Source organism: Oncorhynchus gorbuscha, linkage group LG15 (assembly GCF_021184085.1).
Source record: "Oncorhynchus gorbuscha isolate QuinsamMale2020 ecotype Even-year linkage group LG15, OgorEven_v1.0, whole genome shotgun sequence".
NCBI lineage: Eukaryota > Metazoa > Chordata > Actinopteri > Salmoniformes > Salmonidae > Oncorhynchus > Oncorhynchus gorbuscha.
In genome coordinates this window covers 77,217,705-77,237,704 of record NC_060187.1, presented here as the reverse complement: position 1 = coordinate 77,237,704, position 20,000 = coordinate 77,217,705, and positions in this window count along the sequence as shown.

Here is a 20,000-nt window from a genome sequence, read left to right as displayed (position 1 = left end):
TCTCTGTCATGTTCTTTGTCCTCTTCTCTGTCCTCTTCTCTGTCATGTTCTTTGTCCTCTTTCTTCTCTGTCCTCTTCTCTGTCCTCTTCTCTGTCCTCTTCTCTGTCCTCTTCTCTGTCCTCTTCTCTGTCCTCTTCTCTGTCCACTTCTCTGTCATGTTCTTTGTCCTCTTCTCTGTCCTCTTCTCTGTCATGTTCTTTGTCCTCTTTCTTCTCTGTCCTCTTCTCTGTCCTCTTCTCTGTCCTCTTCTCTGTCCTCTTCTCTGTCCTCTTCTCTGTCCTCTTCTCTGTCCTATTCTCTGTCCTCTTCTCTGTCCTCTTCTCTGTCATGTTCTTTGTCCTCTTCTGTCCTATTCTCTGTCCTCTTCTCTGTCCACTTCTCTGTCCACTTCTCTGTCCTCTTCTCTGTCCACTTCTCTGTCCTCTTCTCTGTCCTCTTCTCTGTCCTCTTCTCTGTCCTCTTCTCTGTCCACTTCTCTGTCATGTTCTTTGTCCTCTTCTCTGTCCTCTTCTCTGTCCTCTTCTCTGTCCTTTTCTCTGTCCTTTTCTCTGTCCTCTTCTCTGTCCTCTTCTCTGTCCACTTCTCTGTCATGTTCTTTGTCCTCTTCTCTGTCCTCTTCTCTGTCATGTTCTTTGTCCTCTTTCTTCTCTGTCCTCTTCTCTGTCCACTTCTCTGTCATGTTCTCTGTCCACTTCTCTGTCCTATTCTCTGTCCTCTTCTCTGTCCTATTCTCTGTCCTATTCTCTGTCATCTTCTCTGTCCTCTTCTCTGTCATGTTCTTTGTCCTCTTCTCTGTCCTATTCTCTGTCCTCTTCTCTGTCCTCTTCTCTGTCCTCTTCTCTGTCCTAGTCTCTGTCCTTGAATTAATCTGTTGTACGCTTCCCTCTTCCTCCTTTCTTTACTCTCTCTTTCTCAAACTGTTGTAAGCCTTCCTTTTCCCCTCTCATTTCCTCCTAATAGAACAATATCTCCCACATGCTTTCTGTATTGTACTCATGTTCCTCTCTATAGTCCTGTCTTTATGCTTTCTGTATTGTACTCATGTTCCTCTCTATAGTCCTGTCTTTATGCTTTCTGTATTGTACTCATGTTCCTCTCTATAGTCCTGTCTTTATGCTTTCTGTATTGTACTCATGTTCCTCTCTATGGTCCTGTCTTTATGCTTTCTGTATTGTACTCATGTTCCTCTCTATAGTCCTGTCTTTATGCTTTCTGTATTGTACTCATGTTCCTCTCTATAGTCCTGTCTTTATGCTTTCTGTATTGTACTCATGTTCCTCTCTATAGTCCTGTCTTTATGCTTTCTGTATTGTACTCATGTTCCTCTCTATAGTCCTGTCTTTATGCTTTCTGTATTGTACTCATGTTCCTCTCTATAGTCCTGTCTTTATGCTTTCTGTATTGTACTCATGTTCCTCTCTATAGTCCTGTCTTTATGCTTTCTGTATTGTACTCATGTTCCTCTCTATAGTCCTGTCTTTATGCTTTCTGTATTGTACTCATGTTCCTCTCTATAGTCCTGTCTTTATGCTTTCTGTATTGTACTCATGTTCCTCTCTATGGTCCTGTCTTTATGCTTTCTGTATTGTACTCATGTTCCTCTCTATGGTCCTGTCTTTATGCTTTCTGTATTGTACTCATGTTCCTCTCTATAGTCCTGTCTTTATGCTTTCTGTATTGTACTCATGTTCCTCTCTATAGTCCTGTCTTTATGCTTTCTGTATTGTACTCATGTTCCTCTCTATAGTCCTGTCTTTATGCTTTCTGTATTGTACTCATGTTCCTCTCTATAGTCCTGTCTTTATGCTTTCTGTATTGTACTCATGTTCCTCTCTATAGTCCTGTCTTTATGCTTTCTGTATTGTACTCATGTTCCTCTCTCTATAGTCCTGTCTTTATGCTTTCTGTATTGTACTCATGTTCCTCTCTATGGTCCCGTCTTTATGCTTTCTGTATTGTACTCATGTTCCTCTCTCTATAGTCCTGTCTTTATGCTTTCTGTATTGTACTCATGTTCCTCTCTATAGTCCTGTCTTTATGCTTTCTGTATTGTACTCATGTTCCTCTCTATAGTCCTGTCTTTATGCTTTCTGTATTGTACTCATGTTCCTCTCTCTATAGTCCTGTCTTTATGCTTTCTGTATTGTACTCATGTTCCTCTCTATAGTCCTGTCTTTATGCTTTCTGTATTGTACTCATGTTCCTCTCTATAGTCCTGTTTATCTGTTTATCTCTCAGTTATGGGGAGAGTGGCGATTCTTTATCATATAGTAGATTCATACAGGTTTATGGACTTGGACACTTAAATTCACCAGTTGGTTGCCAAGATGAATTAAGAAGGAGAAATGTGTGAGACCCCTCCTTTTTCTGTACAAGGGTGCACCCCTCGGTCCCTTTGTCTGTTTGTGAAGTGGATTGGGGAGGTACAGGGGGGTAGAGGGGTGGGTGTGACTAAATGACCTCTCTCCCCTTCCTTTTGACTCTCCTGTATTCTGTTCATTTTGTCACACGACCCTCCTCTTTCATCCTCTTTCCTTCCTTTTCAGCCTGGCTGAGTCGCCGTGCATGGTACTGTCTGTCCGTCCGTCCGTCCGTCCGTCCGTCTGTCTGTCTGTCCGTCCGTCCCCCTCTCTCTCTCTCTCTCTCTTGCTGTCTCTCTCCCTCTCATCTCCCCTCCTCCTCTCTCCTCCGGAGTGTGGGGAGCGACAGCCTGGTTGCCAAAGTGACTGCAGGACACATTAAGGCCTATAAAAGCCTGGGCCGCAGCCACACTCTTAACCGTGAGTCAGAGATAGTGTATAAAAGTGTGTTTAAATGTGTCTGTGATTACAGCCAGAGGTAAGTAGCCGAGGGGGGAAAAGAGAGAATGAGATATGGAAGAAATACATGAATAATAAAAGAAACGGAACAGATTTGAACACAAAAATGGACAAAACAAAAAAATCCTCTTCCACCACAACCTCCCTGTCTTTCACCCCTAGTTCCTAATTGGCCACATGCTGCCTTGAGTGACAGGTGTAATCATCAGTCAAATTATGATGGAGGGAGAGAGGGGTGGAGGCCGGGGGAGGAAGGAGGGAGAAGTGGAGGAAGGTTCTTTGATCAGACGAAAGGAGGAACGGAGGAGAGGAGGAGAGGAAAAGAGGGGGACACCAGAGGAACAGATTGAGTTACATGGAGACCTGCTGCCTACACCTGTTACTCCCTTAGACTGCCACACTAGCACATACTACACAATAGTATTACACTTCATTTACCAGGACTACCACTACGATTCAGTAGAGACTACAGTCATTATACACTAACAGCAAATACAGAGTTCTACCACCACTACTCAGCAACGATGCTGTACAGTGTCACCATAGAAATCCACAATTAGTAACCTGTAGTATATATCAAGCTTGGGTGCGGCAGCACAGTATACCCAAACTCTTTGATTTTCATCAACCAAGATAATTAAAGCTGTCAGGGTATTTCAGTAGTCCTGGTGAGCCCCAGCCTGAGCGCGTCCTAACGAGGTTTACAGTAATTAGGAGTTGTAGTGATAGAGAGAGGACTTTGATTCCTGCTCTGTGCGGTGGCATTAGCGGCACTCATTAGCTCTCTCTCTCGCTCTCGCTCTCGCTCTCTCTCTCTCTCTCTCTCTCTCTCTCTCTCTCGCGCTCTCTCTCTCGCTCTCTCTCTCTCTCTCTCTCGCTCTCTCGCTCTCTCGCTCTCTCGCTCTCTCGCTCTCTCGCTCTCTCTCTGTCTCTCTCGCTCTCTAGTCAGATCCTATTAGGCAGCTGAATGTGCATGCAGGGAGATTAGGAAACTACACACACATCATATTCTTTCTTCAGAGAAAATACTCCTTTAACTCTGACATTATCACTGTAAATACCCCTCTCTCTCTTTATTTCCTTCTCTTTACATAACTCTTCCTCCTTTTCTCCCTGTCTTCTCCTCCCTCTCTCCCACGATGGAGTGATTATTGAGGAGATGTTGCAGTGTTCAGCGCTCGTTGATGAAGTCTGCCTTTGTCTGTACTGCCCTGTCGTAACCAGGACACCGCTTATAGCAAAATCAATACACAGAGTAGGAGAGAGAGAGAGAGAGAGAGAGAGAGAGAGAGAGAGAGAGAGAGAGAGAGAGAGCGGGCGGGCGGGCGGGAGAGACAGATAGAGAGAGAGAGAGAGCGAGAGAAAGACAGAGCGAGAGAAAGAGAGGGAGTGGGTGGGAGAGACAGAGAGAGAGAGAAAGACAGAGAGAGAGAGAGGGAGCGGGTGGGAGAGACAGATAGAGTGAACGATTGATGGAGAGAGAAACCCCCCACCTCCCATTATCCCACACATTGTTATTATCACCTGTCTACCATCAATGTTGATACAATTAGTATATAAAATACAAATCACAGTCCGTAGCACAGTCAGTATCTCTGTTTATGGTCAATGTGATGTTAGCCTGTTGGGTCTAGATCAGTGTGTGTTACATATCTGTCCGGTGTGGCCTTGGTGTAGTGCTGGTGTGGATGCTAGGGGGACAGGGCTATCTGCCATGTGTATATATGAGATCACCTCTCCCTCTCCATTCTCCCATCCCACTCTCCAGTGGGACCAACTGTGAGGGGAGAAGGAGGGGAGGAGGGATGGAGAGGAGGGGGCTGTTTTGTGAGAGAGGCACAGCTGAGAAATGAGAAATCCCCCCCCCCCAAACTTAACTCACACATACGATACACATGCACACAACCATACACATTCCTGATCCCTATCTCTTTATCCTCCCCTCAGGAAAGAAGAAGGGGGATGAAGGGAAGGGAACGGAGAAGGGGACAGATAGGGTCATTAAAATTCATGGCTTTTTTTATTTTCCCTGTTGAAAATCAATAGTGTTTACTATGAATGAGAGGAACAGTGGACAACAGCAGTGCCCGGGGTAGAGGGAGAGATAGGGAGGAGGAGGAAGGAGGGGTAGAGGGAGAGATAGGGAGGAGGAGGAAGGAGGGGTAGAGGGAGAGGTAGGGAGGAGGAGGAAGGAGGGGTAGAGGGAGAGGTAGGGAGGAGGAGGAAGGTGGGGTAGAGGGAGAGGTAGGGAGGAGGAGGAAGGAGGGGTAGAAGGAGGAGGAGGAAGGGGGATAGAGGGAGAGGTAGGGAGGAGGAGGAAGGGGGTAGAGGGAGAGGTAGGGAGGGAGGAGGAAGGAGGAGGAGGAAGGGGGATAGAGGGAGAGGTAGGGAGGAGGAGGAAGGGGTAGAGGAGGAGGGAGGAAGGGGGATAGAGGGAGAGGTAGGGAGGAGGAGGAAGGATAGAGGGAGAGGTAGGGAGGAGGAGGAAGGAGGGGTAGAGGGAGAGGTAGGGAGGAGGAGGAAGGAGGGATAGAGGGAGAGGTAGGGAGGAGGAGGAAGGAGGGGATAGAGGGAGAGGTAGGGAGGAGGAGGAAGGGAGATATAGGGAGAGGTAGGGAGGAGGAGGAAGGGGCTAGAGGGAGAGGTAGGGAGGAGGAGGAAGGGGGTAGAGGGAGAGGTAGGGAGGAGGAGGAAGGGGGATAGAAGGAGAGGTAGGGAGGAGGAGGAGGGGGGGATAGAGGGAGAGGTAGGGAGGAGGAGGAGGAAGGGGGTAGAGGGAGAGGTAGGGAGGAGGTGGAAGGGGGATAGAGGGAGAGGTAGGGAGGAGGAGGAAGGGGGTAGAGGGAGAGGTAGGGAGGAGGAGGAAGGGGGATAGGGGGAGAGGACTTCATAACTAGGGAGGCAGAGTCACCAAGGGCCAAGGTTAAAGACCGGTGGGGTGGAGGAGGGAGAGGGAGAGAGAGAGAGAGGAGAGAGAGAGAGAGAGAGAGAGAGAGAGAGAGAGAGCATTGACTAGCAATATGGATACTGAGAAGAGACACTCTAAGATATTTACAGTGTTCTCTCACTATACATATTTACAGTGTTCTCTCACTATACAGATTTACAGTGTTCTCTCAGAGATAGAGAGAGAAGGGGGAGAGGGAGAGGTAGGGAGAGAGAGAGGAGAGAGAGAGAGAAGGCATTGACTATATAAATATGGATACTGAGAAGAGACACTCTAATACATATTTACAGTGTTCTCTCACTAACTCACTCATGCAAAAATATGTCACACAATACTGCACTGACTTCAGATTCATTCTGTCTTCTACTTTCTCAACCTTCTCTCCTTCTTGAATGCTTCTTCTCCCCTATTGGTTTACCAACACCTTTCTCAAATCAAATCGAATCAAATTGTATTTACCACGTGCTGAATATAACGGATATAGACTTTACCCTGAAATGCTGACGAGCTCTTCCCACGGATGGCAAACTGGAAATGTTTTGCTGAATGATAGTTTTGTGTTGGGTGGCTGCACAATGTGGAGGGTGGGGGGGCTGTGTTGTGTTGGGTAGTTGCACACTGTGGAGGGTGGGGGAGTGTGTGTTTGTAGTTGCACAATGTGGAGGGTGGGTTCATGCATTGTGTTGTGTTGGGTAGTTGCACACTGTGGAGGGTGAATGGGGTGTGTTGTGTTGTGTTGGGTAGTTGCACACTGTGGAGGGTCTGACATGTTGTGTTGTGTTACCACAGATCTACATTACCACACTGTGGACAGATCTGTGTTGTGTCTGTGTTACCATTGCACACTGTGGATTTACATGACCGCACATCTACATTGTGTTGTGTTCTAGTTGCACACTGGACATTACCACATATCTACATTGCATTGTCAACATTACCATAGATTTACATGGTGTGTTGTGTTGGGTAGTTGCACACTGTGGAGGGTGGGGATCTGTGTTGTGTTGTGTTGGGTAGTTGCACACTGTGGAGGGTGGGGGGCTGTGTTATGTTGTGTTGGGTAGTTGCACACTGTGGAGGGTGGGGGCTGTGTTGTGTTGTGTTGGGTAGTTGCACACTGTGGAGGGTGGGGGATGTACTGTGTTGTGTTGGGTAGTATGCACACTGTGGAGGGTGGGGGGCTGTGTTGTGTTGTGTTGGGTAGTTGCACACTGTGGAGGGTGGGGGGGCTGTAGTGTTGTGTTGGGCCAGTTGCACACTGTGGAGGGTGGGGGGCTGTGTTGTGTTGTGTTACATTGCACACTAGATCTTGCACACTGTGGCTCTACACTTAGGGTGGGGGGCTGTGTTGTGTTGTGTTGGGTAGTTGCACACTGTGGAGGGTGGGGGCTGTGTTGTGTTGTGGTGGATCTGCACACTGTGGAGGGGGGGGGGTGTTGTGTTGTGTTACCAGTCTGCACACTGTGGAGGGTGGGGGGCTGTGTTGTGTTGGTTGGGTAGTTGCACACTGTGGAGGGTGGGGGGCTGTGTTGTGTTGGGTTGGGTAGTTGCACACTGTGGAGGGTGGGGGGCTGTGTTGTGTTGGGGAGGGCTGCACACTGTGGAGGGGGATCTGGGGGCTGTGTTGTGTTGGGTTGGGTAGTTGCACACTGTGGAGGGTGGGGAGGCTGTGTTGTGTTGGGTGGGAGTTGCACACTGTGGAGGGTGGGGGGCTGTGTTGTGTTGGGTGGCTGCACACTGTGGAGGGTGGGGGGCTGTGTTGTGTTGTGTTGGGTAGGGTTGCACACTGTGGAGGGATCTGGGGGCTGTGTTGTGTTGGGGGGCTGCACACTGTGCACACTGTGGAGGGTTGCACACTGTGGAGGGTGGGAGGCTGTGTTGTGTTGGTTGGGTGGCTGCACACTGTGGAGGGTGGGGGAGGCTGTGTTGTGTTGGGTAGTTGCACACTGTGGAGGGTGGGGGGGCTGTGTTGTGTTGTGTTGGGTAGTTGCACACTGTGGAGGGTGGGGGGGCTGTGTTGTGTGTGTTGGGTAGTTGCACACTGTGGAGGGTGGGGGGGGCTGTGTTGTGTTGGGTAGTTGCACACTGTGGAGGGTGGGAGGATGTGTTGTGTTGTGTTGGGTAGTTGCACACTGTGGAGGGTGGGGGGGATGTGTTGTGTTGTTCTGGGTAGGTGCTCTGCACAGGGATAGGGTGTGTGTTGTGTTGTTCTGGGTAGGTGCTCTGCACAGGGATAGGGTGTGTGTTGTGTTGTGCTGGGTAGGTGCTCTGCACAGGGATAGGGTGTGTATGATGAAATAACGCTGAGTGAGTTCATGCATTATGGAGGGAGCAGGCGGGAGACAGAGAGCGGCTGAATGGGAATGTCTGCCTGCCATGCACTAAGAGTTCAGGGCTAATCTCACTGCGCTGCTCTGACATTACCATAGATCTACATTACCACAGATCTACATTACCACAGATCTACATTACCATAGCTCTACATTACTACATATCTACATTACTACATATCTACATTACCACATATCTACATTACCTCAGATCTACTTGACCACATATCTACATTAAAATCAATCTACATTACCACATATCTACATTACCACAGACCTACATTACCACATATATAGATTACCACAAATCTACATTACCACATATCTATATGACCACATATCTACATCAACATTACCATAGGCTACATGACTATCTTTCTACATGACCATAGATCTACATTACCAGTCTCACCCTAAAAGGCGTTATTCAACCTTTGATATTGATCAGATATTATATTATGCATACCAAATATATATTGCATACATATACAGTCGTCGCTATTTGATAGGTACAGTAGATGATGGAGTTTTGACAGAGTGTTGTTTGTTTTGAAGGTGGAGGGAGTTTGAGTTTTAGAGAGTTGGAGACTTCAGAAGTGTGGGTACAGATATGGGTGAAGAGACTTGTGTGTGTCTGTGTCTGAACTGGCAGGGTGAACTGAAGTTTACTCAGGTCAGAAAGGCACACGACTACTGGTCTGTGTGCATGACTGGATGTAACCAGCTCTGTGTTTGTGTGTGTGTTTGGCCTCGCTCCAGTGCATCAAAAAACCAGAGTGTAGTTTGAGAGCCAGTGAGTGATGTTTAACTACCGTTCCTCAAGGAACCTCGCAGCACTTTCAGGCACCACAAGGGGGCCACAGGCCAGGGGATCTGGGGAGACAGTGACCAGTACAGGGGAGGGAGAACCAGCACACAGAGACCCATATACAGGTATGCTTTATTTTCCCTCTCCTCTCCTCTCCCACTTTCTCTATTCTCTCTTTCTTTATTCATGTATTTCACCCTGCCCTCTATTCATATGCCAACTTTCCTTTACCTTCTTTCTTCCACTCTTGAATTTTTCACCTCTCCTTTTTTCTTTGCCATCTCTACTTCTTATTAATTTATCCTACTCTCTCTCTCTCTCTCTCTCTGCAGGTCTCTCTCTGCAGGTCTCTCTCTGCAGGTCTCTCACTCTCTCTCTCTCCCTCTGCAGGTCTCTCTCTCTCTCTGCAGGTCTCTCTCTCTCTCTCTCTCTCTCTCTCTCTGCAGGTCTCTCTCTGCAGGTCTCTCTGCAGGTCTCTCACTCTCTCTCTCTCTCCCTCTGCAGGTCTCTCTCTCTCTGCAGGTCTCTCTCTCTCTCTCTCTCTCTCCCTCTACAGGTCTCTCTCTCTCTCTGCAGGTCTCTCTCTCTGCAGGTCTCTCTCTCTCTCTGCAGGTCTCTCTCTCTCTCTCTCTGCAGGTCTCTCTCTGCAGGTCTCTCTCTCTCTCTCTCTCTCTCTGCAGGTCTCTTTCTCTCTCTCTCTCTCTCTCTCTGCAGGTCTCTCTCTCTCTCTTTCTGCAGGTCTCTCTCTTTCTCTCTCTCTCTCTCTCTCTCTCTCTCTCTCTCTCTCTCTCTCTCTCTCTCTCTCTCTCTCTCTCTCTCTCTCTCTCTCTCTCTCTCTCTCTCTCTCTCTCTCTCTCTCTCTCTCTCTCTCTGCAGGTCTCTCTCTCTCTCTCCTCTCTCTCTCTCTCTCTCTCTCTCTCTCTCTTTCTCTCTCTCTCTCTGCAGGTCTCTCTCTCTCTCTGCAGGTCTCTCTCTCTCTCTCTCTCTCTCTCTCTCTCTCTCTCTCTCTCTCTGTCTCTCTCTCTCTCTCTCTCTCTCTCTCTCTCTCTCTCTCTCTCTCTCTCTCTCTCTCTCTCTCTCTCTCTCTCTCTCTCTCTCTCTCTCTCTCTCTCTCTCTCTCTCTCTCTCTCTCTCTCTCTCTCTCTCTCTCTCTCCCTCCCTCTCTCTCTCTCTCTCTGTCTCTCAGTAGTCTGTTCCCTTAGCGACCGTTTCCAAGGTGCCCATTCCCAAGGGCTGTGGGAGGGGTTCTGGGATGTCAGGCATGCATAACTATACACCTGTAATCCCTGCAGCTCTCTCTCCTCCTTCCTCTCTATTCTACTATTTTTCCTCTTTCTTTCTTTCTTTCTTTCTTTCTTTTTTATAGTATTATTATTTGCCACTACTTCAACCTACCCTTTTCTAACTATCTTGAGAGAATGGAATCAGTATCAGTAGTAAAATCCCTCCAATTTGTCTAATAATCCAAAATGACTGTTTTTAAATTAATATGTCTTTTCAATAGGTGTTGGGAGGGAGGACAGGTGAAATGTCCTCTATTCACAATGTACAGAACCAATACATCTGCACCTTGTTTAAAAGGTCATTTGTCAAACCTGACATTTTGTGCCCTTACCTAAAGGTGGGCTCAATAACCCTGGCTTTCTGACCCATTGTTTTATCTAGTTGTGGTCTAGTATAAAGTTGGCTGATAACAACTTGTTTTCAATAATAAGATCTGAAGATCTGAATCAAGCCCGTTGCACTTCAACTTGCATGTCTGTGTGTGTTGGTGGGCATAGTTCTGACGACATGCTGAGGGTCGGGGTTGCTTGGTGATGGGGTCGGCGTCTGTAGAAATGTGAGAGTTAATGGAAAGTGTGTGTGGAGGGAGGAGGTTTTCACTCAGCGTTGGTTGTCGCCCCTCTGTTCTCCTTTTGTTCCTCTGACATTCCTCCATTTTGTTTTTGTGTCGCGGAGGATTTGACCAAAAGAGGCCCCACAGTAACACCCCCACTTCCACACCCCCTGTCATGTTCAAATCTCTCTCTCTTTCTCTGCGCGCTTTCACTCGCTCTCTCGCTCTCTTTCGCTCCAAAATCTTACTCAATTAACTTAGAGGGACATTTTTGTTGCCTTGACTTTCTCAACCCCCCCCTTACTGTCTCTCTCTCTCTCTCTCTCTCTCTCTCTCTCTCTCTCTCTCTCTCTCTCTCTCTCTCTCTCTCTCTCTCTCTCTCTCTCTCTCTCTCTCTCTCTCTCTCTCTCTCTCTCTCTCTCTATTGATCTAGTCATAGTTTTCTCAGACTCTCTCAGTACTGGCCCCGCTCTAATCAATAAAGATAATTGTCTGTTCTCTCTCTCTTTAAAAAGAAATCAATGAACCCTGGTCTTCCCTCATTCCCACCCCCTCTACCCCCCGGTCGGGGATTCCCTCCCCTAATGACAGTAGATAACCTGCTTTCTTAACCGATTTTCCCCTCCCTCCCTCTCCCTCTTTCATGGATTACCGTGAGAGTTTGCCCTGCCGGCCCCTCCTGCCCTACAGATGTTAACAATATGGTGGTGTTGTGGTTTTACTCCGGTGGATCCATTTGGACCATGTTTGTGTGGGTTGGGTTGCTCACCATGGTTCTCTGGCAGGTCTCAGTCAGACCAGTGACCCCACTGTAACAAGAACACAATCTGCCATGTTCTACTCAGGCCTATGGATGATGATCGTCACCTAGGAGAGATCTCAGTATCTTCATGCTCTCAGGCCTATGGATGATGATCGTCACCTAGGAGAGATCTCAGTATCTTCATGCTGTCAGGCCTATGGATGATGATCGTCACCTAGGAGAGATCTCAGTATCTTCATGCTCTCAGGCCTATGGATGATGATCGTCACCTAGGAGAGATCTCAGTATCTTCATGCTCTCAGGCCTATGGATGATGATCGTCACCTAGGAGAGATCTCAGTATCTTCATGCTCTCAGGCCTATTGATGATGATCGTCACCTAGGAGAGATCTCAGTATCTTCATGCTCTCAGGCCTATGGATGATGATCGTCACCTAGGAGAGATCTCAGTATCTTCATGCTCTCAGGCCTATGGATGATGATCGTCACCTAGGAGAGATCTCAGTATCTTCATGCTCTCAGGCCTATGGATGATGATCGTCACCTAGGAGAGATCTCAGTATCTTCATGCTCTCAGGCCTATGGATGATGATCGTCACCTAGGAGAGATCTCAGTATCTTCATGCTCTCAGGCCTATGGATGATGATCGTCACCTAGGAGAGATCTCAGTATCTTCATGCTCTCAGGCCTATGGATGATGATCGTCACCTAGGAGAGATCTCAGTATCTTCATGCTCTCAGGCCTATGGATGATGATCGTCACCTAGGAGAGATCTCAGTATCTTCATGCTCTCAGGCCTATTGATGATGATCGTCACCTAGGAGAGATCTCAGTATCTTCATGCTCTCAGGCCTATGGATGATGATCGTCACCTAGGAGAGATCTCAGTATCTTCATGCTCTCAGGCCTATGGATGATGATCGTCACCTAGGAGAGATCTCAGTATCTTCATGCTCTCAGGCCTATGGATGATGATCGTCACCTAGGAGAGATCTCAGTATCTTCATGCTCTCAGGCCTATTTATGATGATCGTCACCTAGGAGAGATCTCAGTATCTTCATGCTCTCAGGCCTATTTATGATGATCGTCACCTAGGAGAGATCTCAGTATCTTCATGCTCTCAGGCCTATTGATGATGATCGTCACCTAGGAGAGATCTCAGTATCTTCATGCTCTCAGGCCTATTGATGATGATCGTCACCTAGGAGAGATCTCAGTATCTTCATGCTCTCAGGCCTATTGATGATGATCGTCACCTAGGAGAGATCTCAGTATCTTCATGCTCTCAGGCCATACCTTAGAGCACAATGTCAAACTCATTTTGCCCGGGAGCCGCATTCCTTCAACGAGGTCTGGAGGGCCGCACTGAAAATGTGTTATTTCCTCGCTGTCAAAATGTGCAACATGTTTTCCTGTTTTCATTTTCCTCCATAGTTGTTGGAATGTTCAACGCTCCCTGTCTGTCCAGCTTCCATTTGGGGGATTATTAGTGTCCAACTTTTTTTAGTGTATGTTCAATGACACATCCAGCCACGAGACAGACACCAGAGCAGGGCTGTATTAGGTCTAGACAGACACCAGAACAGGGCTGTATTAGGTCTAGACAGACACCAGAGCAGGGCTGTATTAGGTCTAGACAGACACCAGAGCAGGGCTGTATTAGGTCTAGACAGACACCAGAGCAGGGCTGTATTAGGTCTAGACAGACACCAGAGCAGGGCTGTATTAGGTCTAGACAGACACCAGAGCAGGGCTGTATTAGGTCTAGACAGACACCAGAACAGGGCTGTATTAGGTCTAGACAGACACCAGAACAGGGCTGTATTAGGTCTAGACATACACCAGAACAGGGCTGACACGACAGACACAGAGCACGGCTGTATTAGGTATAGACAGACACCAGAACAGGGCTGTATTAGGTCTAGACAGACACCAGAGCAGACACCAGAGACACAGAGCTGTATTAGGTCTAGACAGACACCAGAGCAGGGCTGTATTAGGTCTAGACAGACACCAGAGCAGGGCTGTATTAGGTCTAGACAGAAACCAGAACAGGGCTGTATTAGGTCTAGACAGACGCCAGAACAGGACTGTATTAGGTGTAGGTCTACATGTGTGAATTTTATTCACGTCAGTAGCAGACATCTACTCCCCTAGCGTGTGTGGGTGTGTGTGTGGGTGTGTGTGCATGTGTGCGTGTGTGTGTGTGTGTGTGTGTGTGTGTGTGTGTGTGTGTGTGTGTGTGTGTGTGTGTGTGTGTGTGTGTGTGTGTGTGTGTGTGTGTGTGTGTGTGTGTGTGTGTGTGTGTGTGTGTGTGTGTGTGTGTGTGTGTGTGTGTGTGTGTGTGTGTGTGTGTGTGTGTGTGTGTGTGTGTGTGTGTGTGGTTACTCTTATCACTGAACCCAATCTAAAGGCATACATCCACCACACCACACGGCTAGGACTTAATATAAAACCTGGAGGAAATCTAGGCTTACTGTTCACTCAAATAGCACATATATCTTTTCAGATTTTCCACTCAGAGATTTCTCAGGTGATGGTGTGTGTTGGTCATGTCAACCAAGCAGCAGGTGTGATGATGAATTTGGATGAAAACACTGCAGACTCCTGCTGTAAAACTAAACACAGTTCTATTGTGAGAATAGTGAATAGAAAGCGGTAGCTAGCTAAGTTGATTGACAGTGATTATACTGTACCATTTGAAACAGGTCCATTAAGTCTGGAGGCTCAGGTCTACATATGTGTGTGTGTGATCAGTCAGTCTATGTAGGGCTTAGAGAGCCAGCAGGACAGGAGGGGTGAGGAGCATCGCTCTGGGGGGAGACAGCAGGAGACTCTCCCCCCTGGGGAATAGTGGACCCTCCAGCCCTCTGGTCATGGACTTGAACCCGGTGGGCCTAAAGGCCAATCTGTTCCGCTCCTCAGTGACATGCGAAGCGTCACACATGTCCTTAATGGATAAACAGACGGGAGCTGATGCTCTGTTTCACTGCCTGGTTGGTTCATTCCTGACAGAGGAAAGGAAATAGGCATTTGGAATCTGTTGGTTTATAATCCTACTCTTGAGATGAATTGCAGAAGGGCTACTGCATGAAAATGAATAAAGCATCTCTATGGGCTTTAGAGAAACATACTGTACCCAGGGTCATTGTGTGTGTGTGTGTGTGTGTGTGTGTGTGTGTGTGTGTGTGTGTGTGTGTGTGTGTGTGTGTGTGTGTGTGTGTGTGTGTGTGTGTGTGTGTGTGTGTGTGTGTGTGTGTGTGTGTGTGTGTGTGTGTGTGTGTGTGTGTGTGTGTGTGTGTGTGTGTGTGTGTGTGTGTGTGTGTGTGTGTGTGTGTGTGTGTGCATTATGTTAGGGCCTGCTCATTCTTCACTTGTGAAAGAAATAATTCTCACCTGGCTCTGAGAAAAATAAAGGTATTGAAGGAGAATGGAAATATGGAGAGGAGAGGAAGAGGCAAGGACCATTATATAGAAAGATGGAGGAGAGAAGAAGGGGTTATGGGTGGGTGATATATTCTCCTGTCTTTTAAAAAATATTTATGCATCTTTCTTCTGGTTGTTTGTGTTTGTGGAGGATGACTTATCAGATTGAAGCTCCATTCAGGCCTTCGGTCAGCCAGGGGAAGCAGGCAGACACCTTTCTATTCTACCCTTTGGAGAATAGGAGCCTTGAATTTGAATTTCAGAGTCAGGGAGCGAGAGAGAGGGAGGAGTGGGTTGAAGTGGGATTTGAAGCACGTGTCGTTGAGAAAGGGCCGGCAGTGTGCATCCCTCCCCTTCCCCCCTGCTAGGGGCCCCGATCGATACCAACTCCGAGCAATAAAGCTTTCCCCCTGTCATCTCAGCAGAATACAAAGCAGAATGGAGAGAGAGAGAGAGAGAGAGAGAGAGAGAGAGAGAGAGAGAGAGAGAGAGAGAGAGAGAGAGAGAGAGAGAGAGAGAGAGAGAGAGAGAGAGACAGAGAGAGAGACAGAGAGAGAGAGAGAGAGAGAGAGAGAGAGAGAGAGAGAGAGAGAGAGAGACAGAGAGAGAGAGAGAGAGAGAGAGAGAGAGAGAGAGAGAGAGAGAGAGAGAGAGAGAGAGAGAGAGAGAGAGAGGTGAAAAGCTGTTCCGCTAGCCAGACCAATTTCCTACCCCCCTCAACCCACAACCACCACTCCCTCCCTCGTTCAATCGCTCTTTCTCTCCTCTCCCAATGCACACCATGTCCCTGTGCTCTGACTGTAGAAGGCTGATGTCTCTCCATTATAAAAATAACAGAATATATAAAGAATACAATGAGACACATTATTCCTCTGATTATCACAGGGAGAGAAGGAGGGACGGAGGGAGAAAGGGGAAAGAGAGGTAAAACATCCAGAGAATTGGATGGATGAATGGTGAGCAAAGATCATGCTAGTGGTAGGATAGGATGAAGGGAGTGAGGGAAGATGGGATGGAAGAGGGGGAACAGGGGATGGGGATTCGGAAGGAAGTATTACACCGAGAGAAAGATGGATGTACTGATAGAGGTAGAGGGGGAAGAGGAATATTGATGAGGAAAAGCAGAACAGAGAGAAGAAGACGGAAAAGGTGAGAGAAAGAGAGAGGGAGATCACAAAGCAGAGTGTGCTAGGCAGAGAGAGAGGGAGAGCACTAAGCAGAGCGTGCTAGGCAGAGAGAGAGGGAGAGCACTAAGCAGAGCGTGCTAGGCAGAGAGAGAGGGAGAGCACTAAGCAGAGTGTGCTAGGCAGAGAGAGAGGGAGAGCACTAAGCAGAGTGTGCTAGGCAGAGAGAGAGGGAGAGCACAAAGCAGAGTGTGCTAGGCAGAGAGAGAGGGAGAGCACTAAGCAGAGTGTGCTAGGCAGAGAGAGAGGGAGATCACAAAGCAGAGTGTGCTAGGCAGAGAGAGAGGGAGAGCACTAAGCAGAGCGTGCTAGGCAGAGAGAGGGAGAGCACTAAGCAGAGCGTGCTAGGCAGAGAGAGAGGGAGAGCACTAAGCAGAGCGTGCTAGGCAGAGAGAGAGGGAGAGCACTAAGCAGAGTGTGCTAGGCAGAGAGAGAGGGAGAGCACTAAGCAGAGCGTGCTAGGCAGAGAGAGAGGGAGAGCACTAAGCAGAGTGTGCTAGGCAGAGAGAGAGGGAGAGCACTAAGCAGAGTGTGCTAGGCAGAGAGAGAGGGAGAGCACAAAGCAGAGTGTGCTAGGCAGAGAGAGAGGGAGAGCACTAAGCAGAGCGTGCTAGGCAGAGAGAGAGGGAGAGCACTAAGCAGAGCGTGCTAGGCAGAGAGAGAGGGAGAGCACTAAGCAGAGTGTGCTAGGCAGAGAGAGAGGGAGAGCACTAAGCAGAGTGTGCTAGGCAGAGAGAGGGAGAGCACAACGCAGAGTGTGCTAGGCAGAGAGAGGGAGAGCACAACGCAGAGTGTGCTAGGCAGAGAGAGAGGGAGAGCACAAAGCAGAGCGTGCTAGAGAGAGGGAGAGGGAGAGCACAAAGCAGAGTGTGCTAGAGAGAGGGAGAGGGAGAGGGAGAGCACAAAGCAGAGTGTGCTAGAGAGAGGGAGAGGGAGAGCACAAAGCAGAGTGTGCTAGGCAGAGAGAGGGAGAGGGAGAGCACAACGTCGAGTGTGGTAGGCAGAGAGAGAGGGAGAGGGAGAGCACAACGTCGAGTGTGCTAGGCAGAGAGAGGGAGAGCACAACGCAGAGTGTGGTAGGCAGAGAGAGAGGGAGAGGGAGAGGGAGAGCACAAATCAGAGAGTCTTAGGCAGAGAGAGAGGGAGAGCACAAAGTAGAGTGTGCTAGGCAGAGAGGGAGAGCACAACGCAGAGTGTGGTAGGCAGAGAGAGAGGGAGAGGGAGAGCACAAAGCAGAGAGTCTTAGGCAGAGATAGGGAGAGCACAAAGCAGAGTGTGCTAGGCAGAGAGAGAGGGAGAGGGAGAGCACAAAGCAGAGTGTGCTAGGCAGAGAGAGAGGGAGAGGGAGAGCACAAAGCAGAGTGTGCTAGGCAGAGAGAGAGGGAGAGTGAGAGCACAACGCAGAGTGTGCTAGGCAGAGAGAGAGGGAGAGCACAAAGCAGAGTGTGCTAGGCAGAGAGAGAGGGAGAGGGAGAGCACAAAGCAGAGTGTGCTAGAGAGAGGGAGAGGGAGAGCACAAAGCAGAGTGTGCTAGGCAGAGGGAGAAGGAGAGCACAAAGCAGAGTGTGCTAGGCAGAGAGGGAGAAGGAGAGCACAAAGCAGAGTGTGCTAGGCAGAGAGGGAGAAGGAGAGCACAAAGCAGAGTGTGCTAGGCAGAGAGAGGGAGAGCACAAAGCAGAGTGTGGTAGGCAGAGAGAGAGGGAGAGGGAAAGCACAAAGCAGAGTGTTAGATAGACGGAGAGGGAGAGCACAAAGCAGAGTGTGCTAGAGAGAGGGAGAGGGAGAGCACAAAGCAGAGTGTGCTAGGCAGAGAGAAAGGGAGAGGGAGAGCACAAAGCAGAGTGTGCTAGACAGAGAGAGAGGGAGAGCACAAAGCAGAGCGTGCTAGGCAGAGAGAGAGAGGGAGAGCACAAAGCAGAGTGTGCTAGGCAGAGAGAGAGGGAGAGGGAGAGCACAAAGCAGAGTGTGCTAGGCAGAGGGAGAGGGAGATCACAAAGCAGAGCGTGCTAGGCAGAGAGAGAGGGAGAGCACAAAGCAGAGTGTGCTAGGCAGAGAGAAAGGGAGAGCACAAAGCAGAGTGTGCTAGGCAGAGAGAGAGGGAGAGCACAAAGCAGAGTGTGCTAGGCAGAGAGAGAGGGAGAGGGAGAGCACAAAGCAGAGTGTGCTAGGCAGAGAGAGAGAGGGAGAGTGAGAGCACAACGCAGAGTGTGCTAGGCAGAGAGAGAGGGAGAGCACAAAGCAGAGTGTGCTAGGCAGAGAGAGAGGGAGAGGGAGAGCACAAAGCAGAGTGTGCTAGAGAGAGGGAGAGGGAGAGCACAAAGCAGAGTGTGGGAGAGGGAGAGCACAAAGCAGAGTGTGCTAGGCAGAGAGGAGAAGGAGAGCACAAAGCAGAGTGTGCTAGGCAGAGAGAGGGAGAAGGAGAGCACAAAGCAGAGTGTGCTAGGCAGAGAGGGAGAAGGAGAGCACAAAGCAGAGTGTGAGCAGAGAGAGGGAGAGCACAAAGCAGAGTGTGGTAGGCAGAGAGAGAGAGGAGAGCACAAAGCAGAGTGTTAGATAGCTAGGCAGAGTGTGCTAGAGAGAGGGAGGGAGAGCACAAAGCAGAGTGTGCTAGGCAGAGAGAAAGGGAGAGGGAGAGCACAAAGCAGAGTGTGCTAGACAGAGAGAGAGGGAGAGCACAAAGCAGAGCGTGCAGGCAGAGAGAGAGAGGGAGAGCACAAAGAGTGTGCTAGCAGAGTGTGCTAGGCAGAGAGAGGGAGAGGGAGAGCACAAAGCAGAGTGTGCTAGGCAGAGAGAGAGGGAGAGTGAGAGCACAAAGCAGAGTGTGCTAGGCAGAGAGAGAGGGAGAGCACAAAGCAGAGTGTGCTAGGCAGAGAGAGAGGGAGAGGGAGAGCACAAAGCAGAGTGTGCTAGAGAGAGGGAGAGGGAGAGCACAAAGCAGAGTGTGCTAGGCAGAGGGAGAAGGAGAGCACAAAGCAGAGTGTGCTAGGCAGAGAGGGAGAAGGAGAGCACAAAGCAGAGTGTGCTAGGCAGAGAGAGGGAGAGGGAGAGCACAAAGCAGAGTGTGCTAGGCAGAGAGGGAGAAGGAGAGCACAAAGCAGAGTGTGCTAGGCAGAGAGAGGGAGAGCACAAAGCAGAGTGTGGTAGGCAGAGAGAGAGGGAGAGGGAGAGCACAAAGCAGAGTGTTAGATAGACGGAGAGGGAGAGCACAAAGCAGAGTGTGCTAGAGAGAGGGAGAGGGAGAGCACAAAGCAGAGTGTGCTAGGCAGAGAGGGGAGGGAGAGCACAAAGCAGAGTGTGCTAGACAGAGAGAGAGGGAGAGCACAAAGCAGAGCGTGCTAGGCAGAGAGAGAGAGGGAGAGCACAAACAGAGTGTGCTAGGCAGAGAGAGAGGGAGAGCACAAAGCAGAGTGTGCTAGGCAGAGAGAGAGGGAGAGGGAGAGCACAAAGCAGAGTGTGCTAGGCAGAGGGAGAGGGAGATCACAAAGCAGAGCGTGCTAGGCAGAGAGAGAGGGAGAGCACAAAGCAGAGTGTGCTAGGCAGAGAGAAAGGGAGAGCACAAAGCAGAGTGTGCTAGGCAGAGAGAGAGGGAGAGCACAAAGCAGAGTGTGCTAGGCAGAGGGAGAGGGAGAGGGAGAGCACAAAGAAGAGTGTGCTAGGCAGAGAGTGAGGGAGAGGGAGAGCACAAAGCAGAGTGTGCTAGGCAGAGAGAAAGGGAGAGGGAGAGCACAAAGCAGAGTGTGCTAGGCAGAGAGAGAGGGAGAGCACAAAGCAGAGCGTGCTTGGCAGAGAGAGAGGGAGAGCACAAAGCAGAGTGTGCTAGGCAGAGAGAGAGGGAGAGCACAAAGCAGAGTGTGCTAGGCAGAGAGATAGAGAGCGAGAGCA